The 19463-nt window shown below is 27.0% G+C and overlaps 2 long non-coding RNA genes across 3 annotated transcripts; one reads left to right on the top strand and one right to left on the bottom strand.

Moving 5' to 3' along the window:
- The first annotated feature begins 4908 nt into the window (after positions 1-4908).
- Positions 4909-9126, top strand: LOC127067771 (uncharacterized). Of its 2 annotated transcripts, none has more exons than XR_007782745.1 (5): positions 4909-5369; positions 5453-5567; positions 6944-7141; positions 7223-7537; positions 7674-9126. It is a non-coding gene; the product is annotated as an uncharacterized LOC127067771 (long non-coding RNA). The 2 variants fall into 2 exon arrangements; XR_007782744.1 differs by having other exon boundaries at positions 7223-7553.
- A 1224-nt stretch (positions 9127-10350) lies between these two features.
- LOC127067770 (uncharacterized) lies at positions 10351-19245 on the bottom strand. The gene is made up of 7 exons (XR_007782743.1): positions 18104-19245; positions 17478-18011; positions 15479-15745; positions 15046-15383; positions 14058-14973; positions 13070-13333; positions 10351-12440 (listed from the first exon to the last, which is right to left on the bottom strand). It is a non-coding gene; the product is annotated as an uncharacterized LOC127067770 (long non-coding RNA).
- Between the last annotated feature and the right edge of the window lie 218 nt (positions 19246-19463).

Here is a 19463-nt window from a genome sequence, read left to right as displayed (position 1 = left end):
AACATGTTTTGAAAATCTGAAATGATTATCTCTTATACAAAAACCTCTATTTTTTGAAAAAGCCTTTGATCATAAACATCGGACAAAAATTGCAACCAGGAAAATTTATGAAGTAAATGCTTGTAACGCGCTGCATAAATTTCATTCAAATCTGCTTATATCATTATGCTATCCTATGTACGTATATCGAAAAAATAACACATGTCAATTCCATCTAATGATAATATGTTACTTTGAAGGAATGAATAAGTTATAGATTTTTAAATAATTATTCCTATAATGAATAAAAGTAGTTAAATATACATCATTGATTATAATCCATCAATGATAATTATCATCTAGAATAACGTAATATTTATTATCGCATGTTTACCTATTAGTGATTTGTTTTCTTTAAAGCTAATGCATATGTTTATATCATCCTTTCGTATGTTTTTTCTTTTGGGCCATTTTAGACACAGTTGTCTTTTTATAATGTCTGCTATTTTTAACTCCATGATCATATGTATATATTCCGTTGTTATTTCGAAATGTATTATCTGATTATTTACATACACTTACATAGAAATTTATTATTATTATTATATATTGAATTCGGAAAATAATGTTTATGAAAGAGCTTTTTGACGTATGACCGTAATTATGCCTCAACTTAGTGACTCATTTCCCTTGAAAAAAATCTAAAGGTTTCTACAGTTTCCTGGGCGCCACTCACTTTTTGTCTTACAGTTAGTTACATAGAATTTCATTAGATCCTGATAATAACCTTTTCCATCAAAAATTTATCCTACCCATATTTTTTTCCTTTTGTATAAACTCGCATTTTACATGTATATATTCATAAAATCATCGTTACAATAATAAACACAGTAGATATAAATATAATAGAAAAAATGATCTTCATTTGTCATTACTGTGTATAATATGTTATGATACAATGTTATATTATATTATCTCTCCATCCATATATAAATATTGTATCGTAAGATAGCCCATGACGTAATGCACAAATTTACTATAACCTTTTTGTCGGAACTTTGTTGAACAACATGACAAGATATACAGATTGTAATATAACTTAAGATCGATCAGTTTTTGATTAGATCGTGAAGCCTTTACCATGAGTTCACCTTAAGCAGCATAAATTTAAAGACGAACAATTGGGTAAGTATGGTCTGAGATCTATAAATGGAATATAAGAATATTAAGTAGATTGGAATATTAGTAGTTGGGAAAGAAGTGACCTAATGGATGCAATATTAGAATAGCTATTCCAAGTAGTTTACATCTCCTACAAGTAGATGGTTTCTTGTCTCAAAGGAATAAACTGACAATGTTTAGTTGGTGTTATAAGAGAATACAGACCGATTTATTGTTTGAAGACTCATCGGTTTGTGGATAAATTTATTAGACTATAAATTTAATATAGCTTATAAATTTGAAATATCGAATACCTATTATTACTTAATTATTACTTAACTTCACTGAATACAGAATACATATTTAGAAATAGTTGCAGACTTATTACCTAATTGATGACTGGATTTAAAGAAAGACAAATACTGACTGCATTTACGGTTTTTTTCTGACTTACTTTATTTAATTTTCTCCTTCGTCAGATGCATCTAGATGACTACTTATAAAATTAATTCAAAGATTTGTTTCCTATTGGGTAATAACTTTATTATTGGGATTCTAATTGATTCATGCTTTGACAAAAAGGCCTATTGCATCAGGAAATGAGCTCTTGGCTGGCTCCAAGATCCATGGAAGTTCTTGAAATGCATGTTTAGAAAGGAAGAAATTAAAGATTTAAACCATTTATGTTTTTGGAGTTGATTGTGAGCAAATATGTGGCCTAAGGATCTAATCATTAGAGTAGATTGACAATGTTGTAATAGGATATTGAGAGTTTTTTTGAGAATAATAACTATCCTAAGAAAACCGTACAGAGGATATAACAAATTATTAATACTATTATAGAAGATTAATACTATTAAATATAATAATAATATTATTAATATTCCAAGACATAAATACATTTATCAGTTTTTTAAAAAATATTATTGCCAATTTATTTTTATAAGGAATTGTTTTAGGTAGATACAAAAAAGTAATCACATAACATCAATCAAATATGAAAAAAGCATCAATGTCTATTTAGAAATCGCGTGCTTTGTTTCTCTTACGAAGTACGTATTGACATTATACTAGCTGTTTTGTAAAAATTGATGATTACACATTGTTTGATGTCCTATTGTCAGTACAATTCTTCAACTCACACGCGCTGACAACGTGATGAGTACATTGTCTATGCAAGCATAGAAATCGATATGATGAATTAAGAGAAGGGACATGGTTTTTCTAATCCGTTTTCAGTTCATTTTTTTTGCATTTGCCGTTGACGCACATGTCTCGAGTGATATTGGATAAACAGCCTTAAAATAGGCTTTTATTTGTATGAAAATTACTCGTAAAAATTATCTATTTTTAAATATGATTTTTGTAAAGAAACTAATATTTTTAAAAAATCGGATATCTTCTGTGGTGTTATTTGATTATTTTGTGTAAAAGAACTATCTAAATCTTTTAAATCAGTGCTTAATCATCAAAATATGACAAAAATTATGACCATGTGAATTTATGGCGTAAACTTTTGCTAATACAGGAAGAAAATATATCTTTAAAAAAATATAATTTTTCTGCATTTATCGTTGAAGTCATACATTTTTTGAATGATATTAGGCGAATTCGATCACAAAGTTCTATATCTTTTATAATATTTATAGATTATACATACTTAAATCATATATTATAATTTTTAAGATTTCTTATTTTATAAAAATTTGAAAAAACTGATTTATTTTGATATTTATTCACGTGAAGGGAGCAATAGTTACAATCTAAGTTTGGCATTATATCAAGAAATTTAATCTTTATTATTTACTAAAATATCTGCACCAAACTTGAATCCGAATCCTTTACTTTTCAAGTGATTACTCCAAGTTGAGTTCAGTTAATTGTATTAAATTATCCACATCCTTCGATCAATTTCTTCACGAATGGTTACTTATATGAAACAAAGATGTTTGTTTATAATAATAACGAAACTTTCTATTATATTCTCAATATACCGTACATTAACTGTAACATGTTATACTAGGAACAAATGTTATGGTTAATATAATAACATGGAAGCGTAAAAGATAAGTAAATGAGAGTGCTAATGCATTACCATAATTCTTTTTTATATTTGTGAATAATTAAATGGCATTGATAAAACAATTGTTAAAATACTATAACAAATCTTATTCGGTTTCGGTCTTTGGTTATAGTTATTATGTCATCGTGTGAATAATATTGCATTCGTGTATGCCAAAAAATGATTTTATTGGATTCATCAACAAAATATTGAATACTAGAAATGTTACATTATTTAAATAAATATATATTATCATATCGGTGAAAATAATAGAGATTTCTATTATTCTACAATACCCGATTCACATAAGCATGTAATTTAAACACAAGTTGGTACTGGTATTAAGTTACTTCGATAAGTTGACCATCATATAGATCAGTTTGTGCGAAAGACGAAGATGGGAGATAAAATGATGGGAGATGTCAACGCAAATAAAGACGGTCGAGTATTTGGTGATAGAAATAAGATTAAGGGAAAGGAGATAGAGAAGAAGTTGCGTGAAAATATAAGGAAGGAAGAGGTGCTCCCAAACTAAACTCGACAAGTCAATTGGTGGCAGTATCCTTGCAGGAAATTGTGTGGCATGGTGTTTTTCTCGGGAGATTCTTGTCTCTTCTTAAGTTTCATAAGTTTTTTCTTTCTATAGTGTGTGTATGCGTGGTTGAGTATGTGCGGCGTATTTATTTATTTATTTTGCATCGACACACAATCACACAAAAAAGGAGAATACACAAGAAGAGCCGAATTCATTTAGAACAATCCCACCATACTTTGAGGCAGTCAAGAAATGTATATATATACATATTTATGAGACTATAACTCTCGAAGTCAATTATGTTCAAAGCTTTAAATTAATTTTTCAATGTTTTTATTACTTCATTTATAAATATCTTTATATTTAGATATTTTTAAATATCTTTTTTAAGACTAATCGGGTTTTTTTTCTTTTTGTATACACAAGTGAATCATTTTCAACGATCTTTTTTTCACGTCCTATTTTTATATGAGGTTAGATTTATTTATCTTGTATAAAGAAGCAAAATTGTTGATGAATTCTTACTTTTAATCTGTGTGTCATAATTATAATATGCGAGATCGTAACAATGTTAAAATTCACGTAAGATATATTTATTACGAATTTTCGTTATTTTAAGAATATGTTTATTTTCGTAAGATTACTTTATTACTTTGTCCTTTATCTCGAAATAGTAAAAGTGATTTTCAAGGTATCTCATGGAGTTGATATCTTTATAAAATCTATTATTCTAATCGATTCGTTTTAGCAAGGTAATTATTTCGTTTTCCTAATTCATAACTGGTAGAAAATTCGTTTGTTCATAGATATTTCTCTAAATTTATCAATTATATTTAATATATTTTTTAACCTGATCTAATTATAATGTTGCATGTAATTATAATGTTACGATTTTTATAAATTTAAAATGATTTTATGTTTTTATATTACAATATTATATCTGTATACTCTTTTTTTTTTTATTATGTGCTACATAATTGTAAGTACTACATTCATGTTTTGTATTCACAATAAATAATCTAATATATTAATTTTGATATATAAGATAAAGCATACATCACATTTTAGTGATGAAGAATAAATAGTAATGAATTATATAAATTTTCTAATAAGTTTGTCTTTGTAATATAATTAATGAAAAAATTTTAAATCTATTTGAGAAAATGAAAACGTTATCATATAGAAACGTTTCGTATAAATATATTTATATACGCACCTTTCATTTTGTGACAATTTCATCAACAATTTCAAAATTAGCTTTGACCTTTGATCATGTCATTGAAGCAATAACTATTCCTGTCTTCTTTTTTATTGTATGTATGTATATTTGTTGTAACATAGTACTACATGTTTGTTCGTTGTATAATGCATTTTTTAAAATAGTTTCTCAGATAGAATAAAAATTATACTATATAGTCTGATGTATAATTGATAGTTAGCGATTAATAGGTATATGTGATTTATTCAAAATGGCAAAGTGTGATTACCACATCCAGAAAAATTTAAAAGAATCTAAGAGAAAAATCCTTTTAGAGATTTTTGCCGATTTACTTTTTACAAAGTAAGATTGAGATTGGGCATATCTATTAGATTTAATGGATGAAGAATGTCAGAACAAGTAGAATTGATGAAGTAAGTTCAAATCTTTGAAATATTTTCAATTTTTGTATTTGTTAACATGCAATTTTCTAAATATTTCATTTTTATTTATTTAGAATAAATTATTAAAGAAGTTGTCTATGATAAAAATCTAAGATCAAGTATATCTATCGCAAAGATCAAAGTGTCCATATGAAAACCAGTAATAATTTTCAAACGAATAAGAAAATGGTAAATATTATTTTCCCATATTATTAAAAAAATCTTCTTTTTATAGATTGGTTGGAAATTTTCAAATTCTATAAATATGTTAATGTCAACATTAATAGCAATAGTACAATGTTAAAACAACTCATTACATTTATTGCATCAAATCAAAGGATTCACTTGAGTATAATTTTGTACGTCCTGTAGAACAGTTACAAGTTTTTAGTCTGATGGAAACAATTAAGATTTCTGTTGCTAGTTTCTCAAATCAGAGAATGTATTCTGAATTATTTCAACCTTATTTTTTGTATATCATCAAAGCACTTTGTACATAGAGTAAAAGTGTACATCAGTAATCAAATTTTTCAGTGAACAAGAGATGCGTAAACGTATCTTACACTTTTCTCCTATAGTCTTTAATATTAAATATTTTCCGGTATAGCATGTTGTTCTTACGGTGTTTGTTATCCTGGTTGTTGAAAAGAGTTGTGAAAAGAGAAAATTAACAGAATTTACATGATAACTCTCGTCCATTGTCGTATATTGGTGTGATCTTGTTGACCAAGAAATCTTTACGTTAAGCTCTTAAGCTGACGAGTCTCAAGTTAACGAGCGCAGAGAATAATGAACACTTTCCATATTTCTCGTTATCGTTCTTTGTCTCACTTGTAATCATTCGATTGTAATGACATGGTACAACACACACACATACACACATGTATATATGCATGATATGTATCAACTCCTTTTATGTACATATATTCTTCTTATTCTTGATAAATCTAAATTTTTTGACACATCCCTGATCAGTAATTAATTACTTATTAATTAATAGTATTATTCAAAACATGCACATTCATACATTATTACATTCATAATAAAATAAGAATTCCTGAAAGTTTTGTTTTGAAAGACTTCCTGTTGTTTTTATATTTCTTCTTTTTGTTTTCCCTATTTTTTAATCAATATATATATATTTGTATATATTTATATTTCTTATTCCCCCTCTGCTATGTAGCCATTATCTATTTTATTTTTCTGGGTCACATTTCATTGTGATTTTTACTTTCTCTCATCATTTGATACTATCATCTTTTTCTTATTATTTCTCTTGGAATTCTTCGTCTCAGGATGGTTGACGGTTAGTTTAGTAATCTTCCTTTCCATATTATGTCCTCCAATGTCGATGATCGCTCGTCGATGATTTTCTTTTTCCAAAGACATCCGTTTCACAAATACAGCCCTTTTCTATCTCTCTTTACTCTCGAAAGAAGTTTGAGGCGAATTAAAGTTTACGACGTGACTCATGTACATTCACTTCACTGATATAAAAAAAAGCAAGAAAACTCATAATCACTTCTTTGGTATTACGTTGTCTGAAGTATCTTTTGTTGGTTTAGGTCTACGTTGATACCTAACCTTACATTAAGATTGAAATCGTGATGCTTGTCAGAAATTATTGAAAGAATTTCAGGAATAGGAACATGATTAAAATGTTCAAACAGAAATTTGCTCTACATACACTAGGACAATTCCTGAAGTAATGTTTAAACAGCAGCGATGAAATATCTCAACGATGTTATCGTAAAATAACCATTGTAAGATTTCATTTCTTTAGATTTATTATGATGATTATTGAACGCCGCATATAAAAAAAAAAAACTTTCTTCTATGTTAAGGGTTTCAGTTATGGATCCATTCGATAAACAGCATCATCGTCAATATCATATTCCAACGTAGAAACGTTTGCTTTAAATCAGTAACATTCCAATATTCCACCTGATGGTGAAGTATAGTCTAAACAATCAGCTTCAGAAACAACAAATGGATCAAACTAAGCATGTGGATATTAATTTGGAACTGGAATTTCAACAAAAAAGAATGGAAAAAGAGTCGAAAAAGAGAATGAACGATTAATTAGATGATAGAAGATATAAAATATAATAATCCTGAAGAAAGATCTTGAAAAAGAGAATGGAAGATTAATTAGGATGGTAAAAGATATAAAATGTAATAATTCCGAAAAAATTTAGTGAAAAGATACGTTTAGGATAGATAGCATTTAATTTAAAAATTAATTTAATAATTGTTTGTTTCATTCAATGACTAAGTAATTATTTTTGATGTTAGTCAACAACTACTGCTCATCATCATAGTGACATTATGCCTACCATTTGCAAGAAAAGAAGAGATTACAAAGGAATGTTCGAAATGCAGTTCGTTCCCATTCATTGTCTACGAGCGAGAAGTTAAATTCAACTTAACAGAAGATTGACAAACTCTTCGACGAGCTCAGTTCAATGCACAAAACCTTTTTATTATGGTGTTGTTCTCGAAATCATTACGCAACTTTTTAAACAATTTTTTTACTTTATATGTGCAAATATGTAGAATAATTTCGTACTGAAATATGAAGTAACTGAAATATACTTTGATCATGCACCTCAATAATTCATGAATTTCTTCATTTTCAATCAACAATATAAATAATCAAGTTGGTATTACATCGATTAGGTATAATTTGAGTCATTTGGAACAGTGTAGAAAAAAACGTATAGGAATTACTACTCGAGCATTGACTATCCAAGCAGTATAACTTTTTCAAGAGCAGAAATCTGATATAGATGTGAATTTCATTTGCAATAAACTTAAGATCAATCAGATAGTGAAAATATTAAATCATACACCGACAAATGAATTCGAAACACGAGTACTCATATCTTTTATAAAAAAAGTAGAAACCAAATTGTCCAAACGTGATGAGAATAATGAACAGGTAAATATACGTATATACATACATACATACTTGTGTGTGTGTGTGTGTGTGTGTGTGTGTGTGTGTGTGTGTGTGTGTGTGTGTGTGTATGTTTATGTGGAGTATATGTAGAGTGTATATAATGGAAATATAAGGTGGTGGATATATGTTTGACCAATCATTGATGTATCGACGATGCCGAGTACTGATCTTTTTGAATCGTCCATAAACAAATGTTTTTCAATAGATAAATAACGTTTTTCGTTTTCATTTAACGACTAAAAGTCTCTAACAGGCAAGACAGTTGAATCTGTGCAGTCGTGCCAGAGGAATATAATAGAAGTACGTAAAAAGTCAATCTCCTCTATCAAAACATCGAAACGAAAAACAAATTAGCAAAGCAAAAGCATCTAAGAAAAAATCTATTCTTCGTAAAAATTTGTCCTCTTGTCCGCTGTTATTCTTCATGTGATTGTTATTCGTATAATGGCGGATAGTGCTACAATTGGATGATACACAAAAATAAAACACGTTGTAAAATACAATTTTAATGACAATTTTTAATTAATCAATTTATTTATTTGTATTTATTTCTTTCGTAATTTATATCAGCAAACTTTTTCAAAACATAAAAATCAAAATTATTTACTGAATTAATAAAATTTTGTTATTTATTTACATGTAATTCATTTCTAATAAAATCTTAAAATGTGCGAGAAATTTTATTATCTAATTATGTAACATTGTTTAAACGATTTTGATATAGAAAAATTATTATTTCAAAAGCAGTAATGAATTTCACACTAATTTTAAATAAAATTATATTATATAATCTTGATTTTGTATTTCTTCGCTACTATAGATTGTTTAAAGAATTAAAGATAAATTCAAGACTTGTGACTATTATATATAAAATTTTTACTTGATTTTAATTCAACGACAAAAAAGTTTCATCATCAATAATTTATACAATAATCAAACAGAACTGGGTTGAAACTACTTTTACATTTTACTAATAGAAGTTAACTACAAATTTATATGAAAAAATCACATCGTATTACAAATATATGAGCTCATAAAATTTAAATTTTTATATATAATAAGCAAATAATATTTATTCGATATTGAAAAAAATACGAATTGTAACTTCACTTTTATTATAAACAATTTTTTTCGTATAATAAACAAGAAATTCTATAGTATTTTATCCGAAGAAAGAGAAGAGATTATAACTATCCTATGTTAAATATCACATATATTTCATTTTATTTGAAATACTATTCTATGTAAATATAATAAAAGAATACTTGTAACGTCGTTGAAATCTTTTCTTTTTTTATGAGAAAACATTAAGATATCCCTTTTTAGATTATAGATAAAAACATATATTTGAAATCAAAAACGTAAACGTAAAAGTATCATAAAAAAAACATAAACAATGATTTTTCATTGTCTTGTTAGTATGTAAGGTGCTGTACATAAAATTCATATAAATGATTATACAAAATCGAGAAAAAATTCGAAAATTCAAAATCGAGTAATTAACGATAATCTTAAATTTAGTGAATATACTATTATTATGTACTATTATGTGCGTCTTGATTATTATGATTTTCTTTGTATCGTATCAAAAATTACTTTGTTGAGTGTTCGATTTCGATTCATGTTTCCATTGCTCAAGTTCTCTATGGATTCTCTAGAATGTGTGTATTATCGTTGCTAGATTATATGATGTTTACGTTTCTTCAGAATATCAGCGAATCTATACTTTAACGCGTATAAATTCGAATATGTCGACTAAATCGCGTTTTACTGTAACAATATTTTACTTCGGCGAAATATTACTTCTCGATTATATTTCCAACATTATATGTATATATGTACTACGCGTAAATAGAAATCAAATAAAATAAAAATATTTTGTTTTGATTTAATTTATTTTATTTGTACTTAATAAAAATAAATAATAAATTAACATTCGCACGTCCGATTAAAAACAGTGATCTATAGAACATTTTTTACAAGTTTTTATTTATTATTACGTGTAGTGATTTAATATTTTATTATTACAATATCTTATATATATATACCGTAAATTACAAATGCATAAACAAAAGATTTTATATATGTTATTCTATAGATCACAAAATGCTCAAATGAATATAGATCTCTGTTAATCATTTCGGAAGAGAAAAATATGTTGTTGATACACACGTACACACACTCAATAATTCACAGTACTTTCTCCTAAGGCTCATATATCATTATTGAGAATATCTGTCTTTGGGAATTCATTTGATAATAGTTAAAAAAAACATGTGAATAAAGAACATATTCCCACATTTGTCTAGATTTGAGCATTTTTAATCAAGTAAGTAGTTTTCAATGTAACGAACGGAACAATAAATAAACGGTGAAAGTAGATTCCTGGACAAAATGAGCCATGGGTTCGTCTGGCGTCTATCCTTAAAATATCAATTATCTTCAAATTGCAAAATCCTTCAATACAATACTCACAAGTCCATATAGGCAGGAGACAGGATTGATACACTCACGACCAATATTGCTTTCTCTATCCATGCATTGTTTATTTAAACTCCTCCTTTTCGATTTCCCTTTTCTAATTAATTATTGACTTCACAGATAGTTGGAAAAAATCATCAATCAGTTGATGAAAAGCATTCGTACTCAACAGTAGGATAACCGAGTCTACCAATATCACTAGCCAATCTTAATCATTATCATTATTATCATTATTATAATAATTATTATTGTTATTATTGTAATTACTGTATACGTTGTATGATTGTTAAATCTAGACATCATAACTACAAGAACCGCAAGATCACCTTATCCCCACTTACTCTTTATCACTTCTTATAGATCTTTCCCCTTTCCCTTTCCACTTTTCTCTTTCATAGACGTTTTCTATAGACATTTTCTAAAAACCCACAAGGGATATATTTCGTCTTCCTATCTAACTACGTACTCAAGAATCTACTCTTCACTATTAAAAACTTTTTCTTCAATTACCATTTACAAACGATAAATTACGCATCTTAATATACTATATAATCCCTTAATTATTCATTGTATTCGAAGACGAATTTATATTTCTTACATTGTAAGAATTAATATTATTTATCTTGAATAATATACTTTTGAACTTGACAGACGGTAACAGAACTTAATCCTGTTTTTTTAATTAGTTTTCTATTTCGTATAACACGAATTCACATAGCAAGACATTTCTTAAGAACTTAACGATCATGTTGTACGGGCTTAACTGTATTTATATGTACTATTACAAAAGAAACATCTGTAGAAACATCTGTACAAATACTCTTAGAGAATTTTCTATTTCAGTTCTAAAATTATCTACTCTAAAAGTTTCCTCTTTCTTTATTTTATCATACCTGTTGGAAGTAAGTTTTAATGGTCTCATATATGTTGCACTGTAAGGGGACAACTATGTTTCTTCCTAATCGTCAAAATGTAGACTTATTGTTTGCGATGAATATGGACGGTGACAAAAAGCTCAGAAATCGTTGAAAGTTTTCATCAAATTATTGCTCGCTATATTCGCACAAATTAATGGGAGAACGCGATTTCTTTGAAAAGTCCCTTGGAACTCGTGAGGTTGATGCGCGATAAAAAATGCTTCTTGGATCGAACTTATAATGTATTTTGAAGAAACGAGATACAGCTGTGTGATGTTAAAATGCGTGTTTTGTTAAGTGTATGTTGATAGTTGAATTGGCTACCTCGCAATGAGGAATGTTAGCAGTGCAGTTAGTACTGTTTGCAAAACAGAGGAAGTCTTGATCATTTGAATACGAAAGATGTATCTCGACTACACTTTTCTAGATACCTCTGATTAAAATTGGTTAGTGATACTGGTAAGACTCGATTATCCTACTGTTAAGTACGAATGCTTTTCATCGACTAATTGATTATTTTATTCGAACTATCTGCGAAACCAATAATGAATTAGGAAAGGGAAATCGAAAGCGAAGAATTTAAATAAACAATGCATGGAAAGGGAAAGCAATATTGGTTGTATCTTGCCCGAATATAACTTTTCATTTTCTTCGATAACTTCTTTGTTTTCCTGTTCTTTTTTGCGTGATTTTTTCTTTATCCTATAGAACAACAAAAACTTAGATACAAAATAGGATTATATCCATACATTTATATTATATCTATATATTACATAGAAGAGTGTAAGTGGTGTAAGTAAATGAAGTGAAAATTTGTGTATTATTAATTTGAATAATTTCTTTATATTCACCAGAAAAATATCTATTTTTTCATCTCTTTCTTGTCTAAATACATTTTACATTTTTTCTAATTTTTTTTTTGTTTCTCTAATTGAATAACGTTTAACTTTTTATTCTTGATGTTTGCGAATTTGTCTTTCCAAACTTATTTTTTAAATGAAATATTTTATTATGCACATTCATTAAATGTTAATCTTTTTTTATTTAAAACGATCATAATAATTCCAAATAATTACTTACTGAATTAAACTAACGCCTAACAAAGAAAAATATTTATAAATTTATTTATTGTTTGTTGTAAAGTGATAATCTTTTTCTTTATTGTTAATAAATTTGACATGTTCTACGTTTTTGGCTTCAATATATAGTTCTTTAAATATTTTCTTAGCCATATATTTTTTTACACACGACTGAACTATATTTCTCACTTTCTTTTTACATATCATTCTAACTAAATATCCTTTTATATATCGAATGATCGTTGTACTTACAATGTCCTTCATTCAACAATTTCTTTCTCTTGTCATTTTACCTCTATCATAATTCCAAATACTAATAATTGTGCGTCTAATTCTTTGATAGCACACTCTTAAATCAGCCTCTAATATTCATTTGAATTTTAATGGCAGTTCTTTCGCATCTAATCCATTCAGCCCTTTGCCTTGCCAAAAATCCTTTACCATATCTTTGAAAATCTAAAATCGCTCTTTTCATTTTTTTATACCTATATAGGTATAAAAAATAACATATTAAACCTGGAACAATTTTTCGAATTATTATACAAGCATTTATTCACTTCTCCATTTTGAGCTTTTCAAGATAAAGTTCTTATCTGGCATGAAACAAAATTTTTTTTACCAAATTTGAACTTATCCTTATTTTTTTATATATCTGATTAAATAATAACGTAAAAATTAAAACGACTTGTTAAAAATAAATCCTTTTTTTAATGAAGATCTTCGTTAAGATCATTGATCTAATCAATATATAACGATAATTCTCTTTAACATTATCGCGGTGTATTTCCTTGTAAGACATTTGTAATGTAAAGACATTTTTTAGAAAAATCAGAATATCTTTTCTGACTTGGGAAATCAGCAGAAGAAATTTTAATTATTTCAAGTACACCACAAGCTCGTAAATATACAACACGTACAAGATTATACTAGAATATGATGATACAATAGACGTAATGAAGAGTCCTTGTATTTAATATTGACATTAATATATTTAAAGAATCTCGAAATTGTGGACCAACTTAAGGAAAATTATACAAATTTATATATTTTATTTTTATATTTTTAAAAAATTTTATTTTATTATATTTTTTTATTTTATTTTTACGTTTTATTTATATTTTTTTCTCTTCTTTTAAATAGCATAGGAAAATAATATTTATTGTTTTGTTATTTGCTCATCAGGAGTTATTACTGGTTAACGAGTGCAACGACTGAAAATATTCCAAAAATTTGAACATACCTCGCTAGCTCTTAACACATCTATTTGTGTCCCTATCATTGTATCTCTGTTCTTCGTAAGAAAACCTAATGCCTTCTGTTGGATCAAATCAGCCAAGTGATGTATTAAGAAAATAAGTATTTTGTGGCTTTTTGAAATGTTTTGATTTTTTACATTTTGCAGAGAGTTTATCGGCCCATGAAGTATCCATTCATTTTGGCATCTATGTCAAATATTCATTGTTATATTAAAATATAAATCATTGATTAAAAAATTAATTTCTTTTCGTTGTATCGTAGTAAGATCATGATAAAAGTTGCAGTTGCTCACAAATATATTCAAAAACTTTATTTAAAATTAACGAAGTAACCTGCTTGAATATTTTAATGAAATATATACGTATATACGTATATTTATCTTACACAACAGTACTAATTGACATATTATCTGTGAATCAAATCATCTTTTTTATCCGATACTTTTCTTCCAATAAATATAATATGTCTAATTTTAATTCTATTAAATCGATGTACGGTTCTATTAATCTATCATTGTAAAAATTTATAAAAGTCCATTCAATCCCTTTCTTGAAATATTCTTCTTGTCCAAGTTTAAAGATGTACTGATTGAATTGTTGCTGTAACTTTTTATTCGCATAGCTTATACAAGATTTTAAAAGAGTTTATTTCAAATGTTCCGAATGCGTAAATATCCAACACACTGATGAAACACTGAACCTTGTCTTGAAATTGTAGTGAATTATTAATACAGATTACTATCCAATTGGATAGCTTGGAATAAATATGTTTTGCCAAAGCAATTCTAATTCTTATCGCTTGTTTTGCATTCATTGGCTTTAAGAAGTCTTCCCTCATCGATATGATCTTTCTATAGCAAAGCCATTTTCGCATAGCATTCATGTTCGTACCAAGTAATTCTGAAATTAATAAGAGATGTTTATGAAACTAAAAAATTATAACAAAAATTCGTCTGAAGTTGATATTCGAACCATGAAATTTCTTATAGAAAATTTACAGAAATAAAAGTAGCTTCTGTATTATCATCATCCTTGTTTTGTATATCAAAGGTATTTATATTTATGCTTCTTGAATGCAATATGGTTGCTAATATTCCCAACATATTATTTTACTGTTTAAATGTAAAGTCATGCATCATAGTACTAATTGTATCATCGAAACATGAAAGATCATCAACTCCTTTGATTCTAGAATTATTTTTTGGATTGATGCAATGAAACTCGATTGAGTTTTCAAGATGTAAGTGTGCAAGACGTTTCGCCACCGAGCATATTTGATAAAAGATATGATAATTCCTTTCTTCGTTCGCCTGAATGATATAATTAATAAAATATGAAAATATAGCTAAAACATTTTGATTGATTGAACTTACAAAAATAATTTGCAAAGCTATATTTTTTTTACCTGAACCATGATTCTTGATTTTTCCAAAGGATAAATTCTCTTTTTTTTCGTTCTCGAATTTTTCTTGTTAAATAAGGAAAGTACCATTCCAATTTTGTGTAAGCTTCTTCTATTATAGGGTATATGTGAAATTTCAAATCTCCCACAGCTTGATCTTTGTATATCCATATTCTATCATTCCATATATAGGTAACTCATTGAAATAAATAAAGGTGATTCAAATCGTATACGGCAATATGTATAAATGCAATACTTCTAAAAATGTATCTGTAAATTGTAGAAAATAGCTATCTCGTGAAAAAACAACAGAGACGTAATGTTATTTCTGCCCATCAAAATATTCGGATTCCTTAATGGCAGTAGATCATCATTGCTTTTTATTTTTAGGGTCTTTATCCGATTCAAATCATTTGTGTCATTAATGAGAGCCGATTTATTTTGTAATTCTTTATGAGAACAGTACTTTCATATTGTTTCTAGATATGATATTCATACTTTGTTATCCATCAAATATCAATTAATTATTAACAATCAATTGTAAATAAGACATACAATAATTTCTATTTTATCTATTATATCTATTAGAACTATGTCAAAGAGTACATTGAACATGTATCATGTATATGTCATTGAATACAATGAAGAGACATATAGCACTATATGTAATATATATGTATAATAAAAAAGAAGACAGAAACAATTTTTATCCCAACAATATAATAGAAAGATGAAGTTAATTTTAAAATGTTTGATAATTACGAGATAAAATATGCATATATAAATATTGATTCAATCCGATAATATTTTCATATTCTTAAACAGATTTGAAACTTTTTCATTAATTGCATTAAGAAAATAAACTTATCACAAAATTCGTACAACTCTTTCATTATTATTTATTATTTATCGTTAAACTACGATTTATACTTCATCTTGAATATCAAAATTAATGTATTAAATTCTTTATTATAAGCAAAAATACAAATGCAGTATGTGCAATCAAATAGCATATTATAAAAGTGTGTGTGTGTATGTACACTTATATATATACCACTTATAATATCATAATATGAAAATATATAAAATCAATTTAAATTTATAAAAATCACGAATTATAACATTATAATTGTCATATAATTCCAGACAAGTTGAGTAAATTCGCTCAAGTTCGATATAATCGTCATGATAAAAAATGCATTAAAAACGATCAATAAATTTAGAATTAAATAAATTTTTGAACAAATGAATTTTTGCGAATAACATTTTTATGAGTAAAATAAAAAAAGAATGGTTATCGTGCTACAACAATTGGAACCGAATCAGGACAACAAACTGCACAGAGAAGTCACCTGTATTACTTAATTTGAAAATCATCTTTACGACGAGCAAACAAATTCCAACGAATTGAAAATCAAAGAAATAAAAAGCGCTTAATCTAAATGATAAAAAATCATTCTAATATTTTGATGCTTATAATAAACATTGTAGAACAATTTATTTTATAAATCGTTCTAGACCTTTTGATCATTATTTCATATACTAATTATGTATACTAATAATAAGTTAAATTTTTTAATATATTTATGTATATAGTCTTTATTTTATAGTACACATGCTTTGACTTATTTTCGTTTTATTATAATCTTTCTATGATAAATTTTTAAGAATAAAAAAAGATAATTTTACACAAAAATATAATGAATATAAGTATTACGAACACTTGTAAAGGATAAAATAATGAAGCAATTTTGTTGAAAATTATTATATCTTATATATATCGTTTTTAGAATAACCAAAACTTGTAATTATTCGTAATTCGTGAATTTCAATATGGTTCAATCCCATATATAATAATTATGATAGAAAAATTGAAAGTAAAAATTTTTGAGCACTTCTCTTTGCATTTCTTTACAAGATAAATAAATTCAACAGTTACTTCATGTATAAAAATAAGACGTCCGAACTTTACGATTGAAAATTTAAGTTGAAAATGACTCACTTCGTGTATTCAGAAAGAAAAAGATCGATTGATTATAGAAGAAACATTTATATAAATGAAGTAATAGAAAATTTGCAAAATTAATTTAATGCTTCAAGCACTATTTGTTTCAAAAGTTAACAGACTCATAAATACGCGCACTTGTGTGTGTACTTGACGTACGATGTCTCAAATCATAGATCGTTCTAGATGAATTCAAATTCCTTCGTTGCTGTATTTGTTGTCGTCTTTCACCTTCCTCTTTTGCTCGATAATGTTCTTTTGTCTTTGTCCTTTGTTGGAATCGCGAGTGTCAACATTTTCGTCTTAGATACATACCGACCTTTCGCTTCTATTTATTTATTTCCTTTCTGTTTTTTTCCTTTTGCGCCTCTCTCTCTCTCTCTCTCTCTCTCTCTCTTGCTTCTTCAATACCTCAACTCTTGTATCATCATTGAAATACGAAAAGAAAATGACTAATGTACCGAAAAGATTTTTTTCTTTTTACTTCGATTCATCTGATACATCTCTTTTTATTATGTTCCCAACATAACACTGTAATAATCCAAATACAGAATACATAAATATACATATTTACTTTATTATTGCAATAAAAGTTAATATATTAATTGCACACATTTACATACACGCTGTACGATGATGTAGCGAGAGTAATAATGCTTGAACAAAATACATTGACGAAATGGGAAACGGATAGACAGATGAATGGACGGAATACAATCAATAAAATAATGTAGACAGCATAAAAAAATAATATATTCTCTTTTGCAGAAAATGATATATTTCCCTTGCAAAAATTAGATTGATTGTGCGAAGAACGAAACTTCTTGATTCTATTTGTTTTTCTTTTCAATAAGAGTATATCACCCGTCGAGGAAATTAAAAGAAATACATTGCCATATTTTCAGACTCCAGTGCATCTGATTAGTCTACAATGAAAAAGTTTAAGAAGAGAGGAAAATCTCTTGAGAAAAATACTTTCTCGCAAAACTTCTTATAATGATACTGCCACCTTAACTTCTTATCGAATTTAGATTAGTCGTTTCTTCTGTCTTCATTTTCTCATAACCTTTCTCCCTTTTCTCCCTCGTCATCATTTTTATCACTATGTATTCGACAATTTTAGTTTATATCAGTGTTTACGGCAACGCATCTCGTATCTTTGTCGTTGCGTAATATACGATGATTTTTGTCGATTGATCAAAGTCACAATGACAACGCTATTTATATAGATTAGATATTATAGAATAGTAGAAATCTTTCTATTATCTTCAATAATATGATGATGTATTTATATAGGATATTTTTATTGATATTAGTAGAAAGCTGATATAATAATCCTTAACGATACTGAGAGTATTTTTAATTAAAAGTTTACACTTGGAACTACATAGAGATTACTCAACCGTCTTACTTTAAGCAAACAATACCAATACTTTACTTCGAATACTTTTGCACTTTCACATTTTGCTTGTGATTATTACTGACTAACCTATTAATTTTGATCGTCTTTTATCAAATTCGTCATTTATACCTATTTTCAATAAATTTGTGTCTTTATACTCTAGCGCCCATTACTTCACACATACATTCATGTACGTATGCTTTCCCACGCATACACATCTTTATATGTATTCTCTCTTATTTCTTTATACATTTATTTAAATAACGTTACATTCTTATTAAAAACCATAATATTGTAAATTATATAAAGAAAGCATTTAGTAGTTACTGTTAAGAAACTTTTCAATTCATTATGTCAGACAAAATTTTACAAGTATTGCACGTTTTGTGTTCTTGATGCAATGATTATTTTAAAAAGAAGTATATAATTGATCAATATTATATTTCCTAATAGATAATACTATATCATTATATTGTATGTGCATGGAAAAGATTGAAAAAAGATTCTATGAAAAAATTTTATGGAAGGAAAAGAAGTTTCTTTTCCATCTCAAGCAAAATATATACTATACTATTATACAA

This window comes from Vespula vulgaris, chromosome 11 (assembly GCF_905475345.1).
Source record: "Vespula vulgaris chromosome 11, iyVesVulg1.1, whole genome shotgun sequence".
NCBI lineage: Eukaryota > Metazoa > Arthropoda > Insecta > Hymenoptera > Vespidae > Vespula > Vespula vulgaris.
This window is presented reverse-complemented; position numbering and strand designations above follow the sequence as displayed.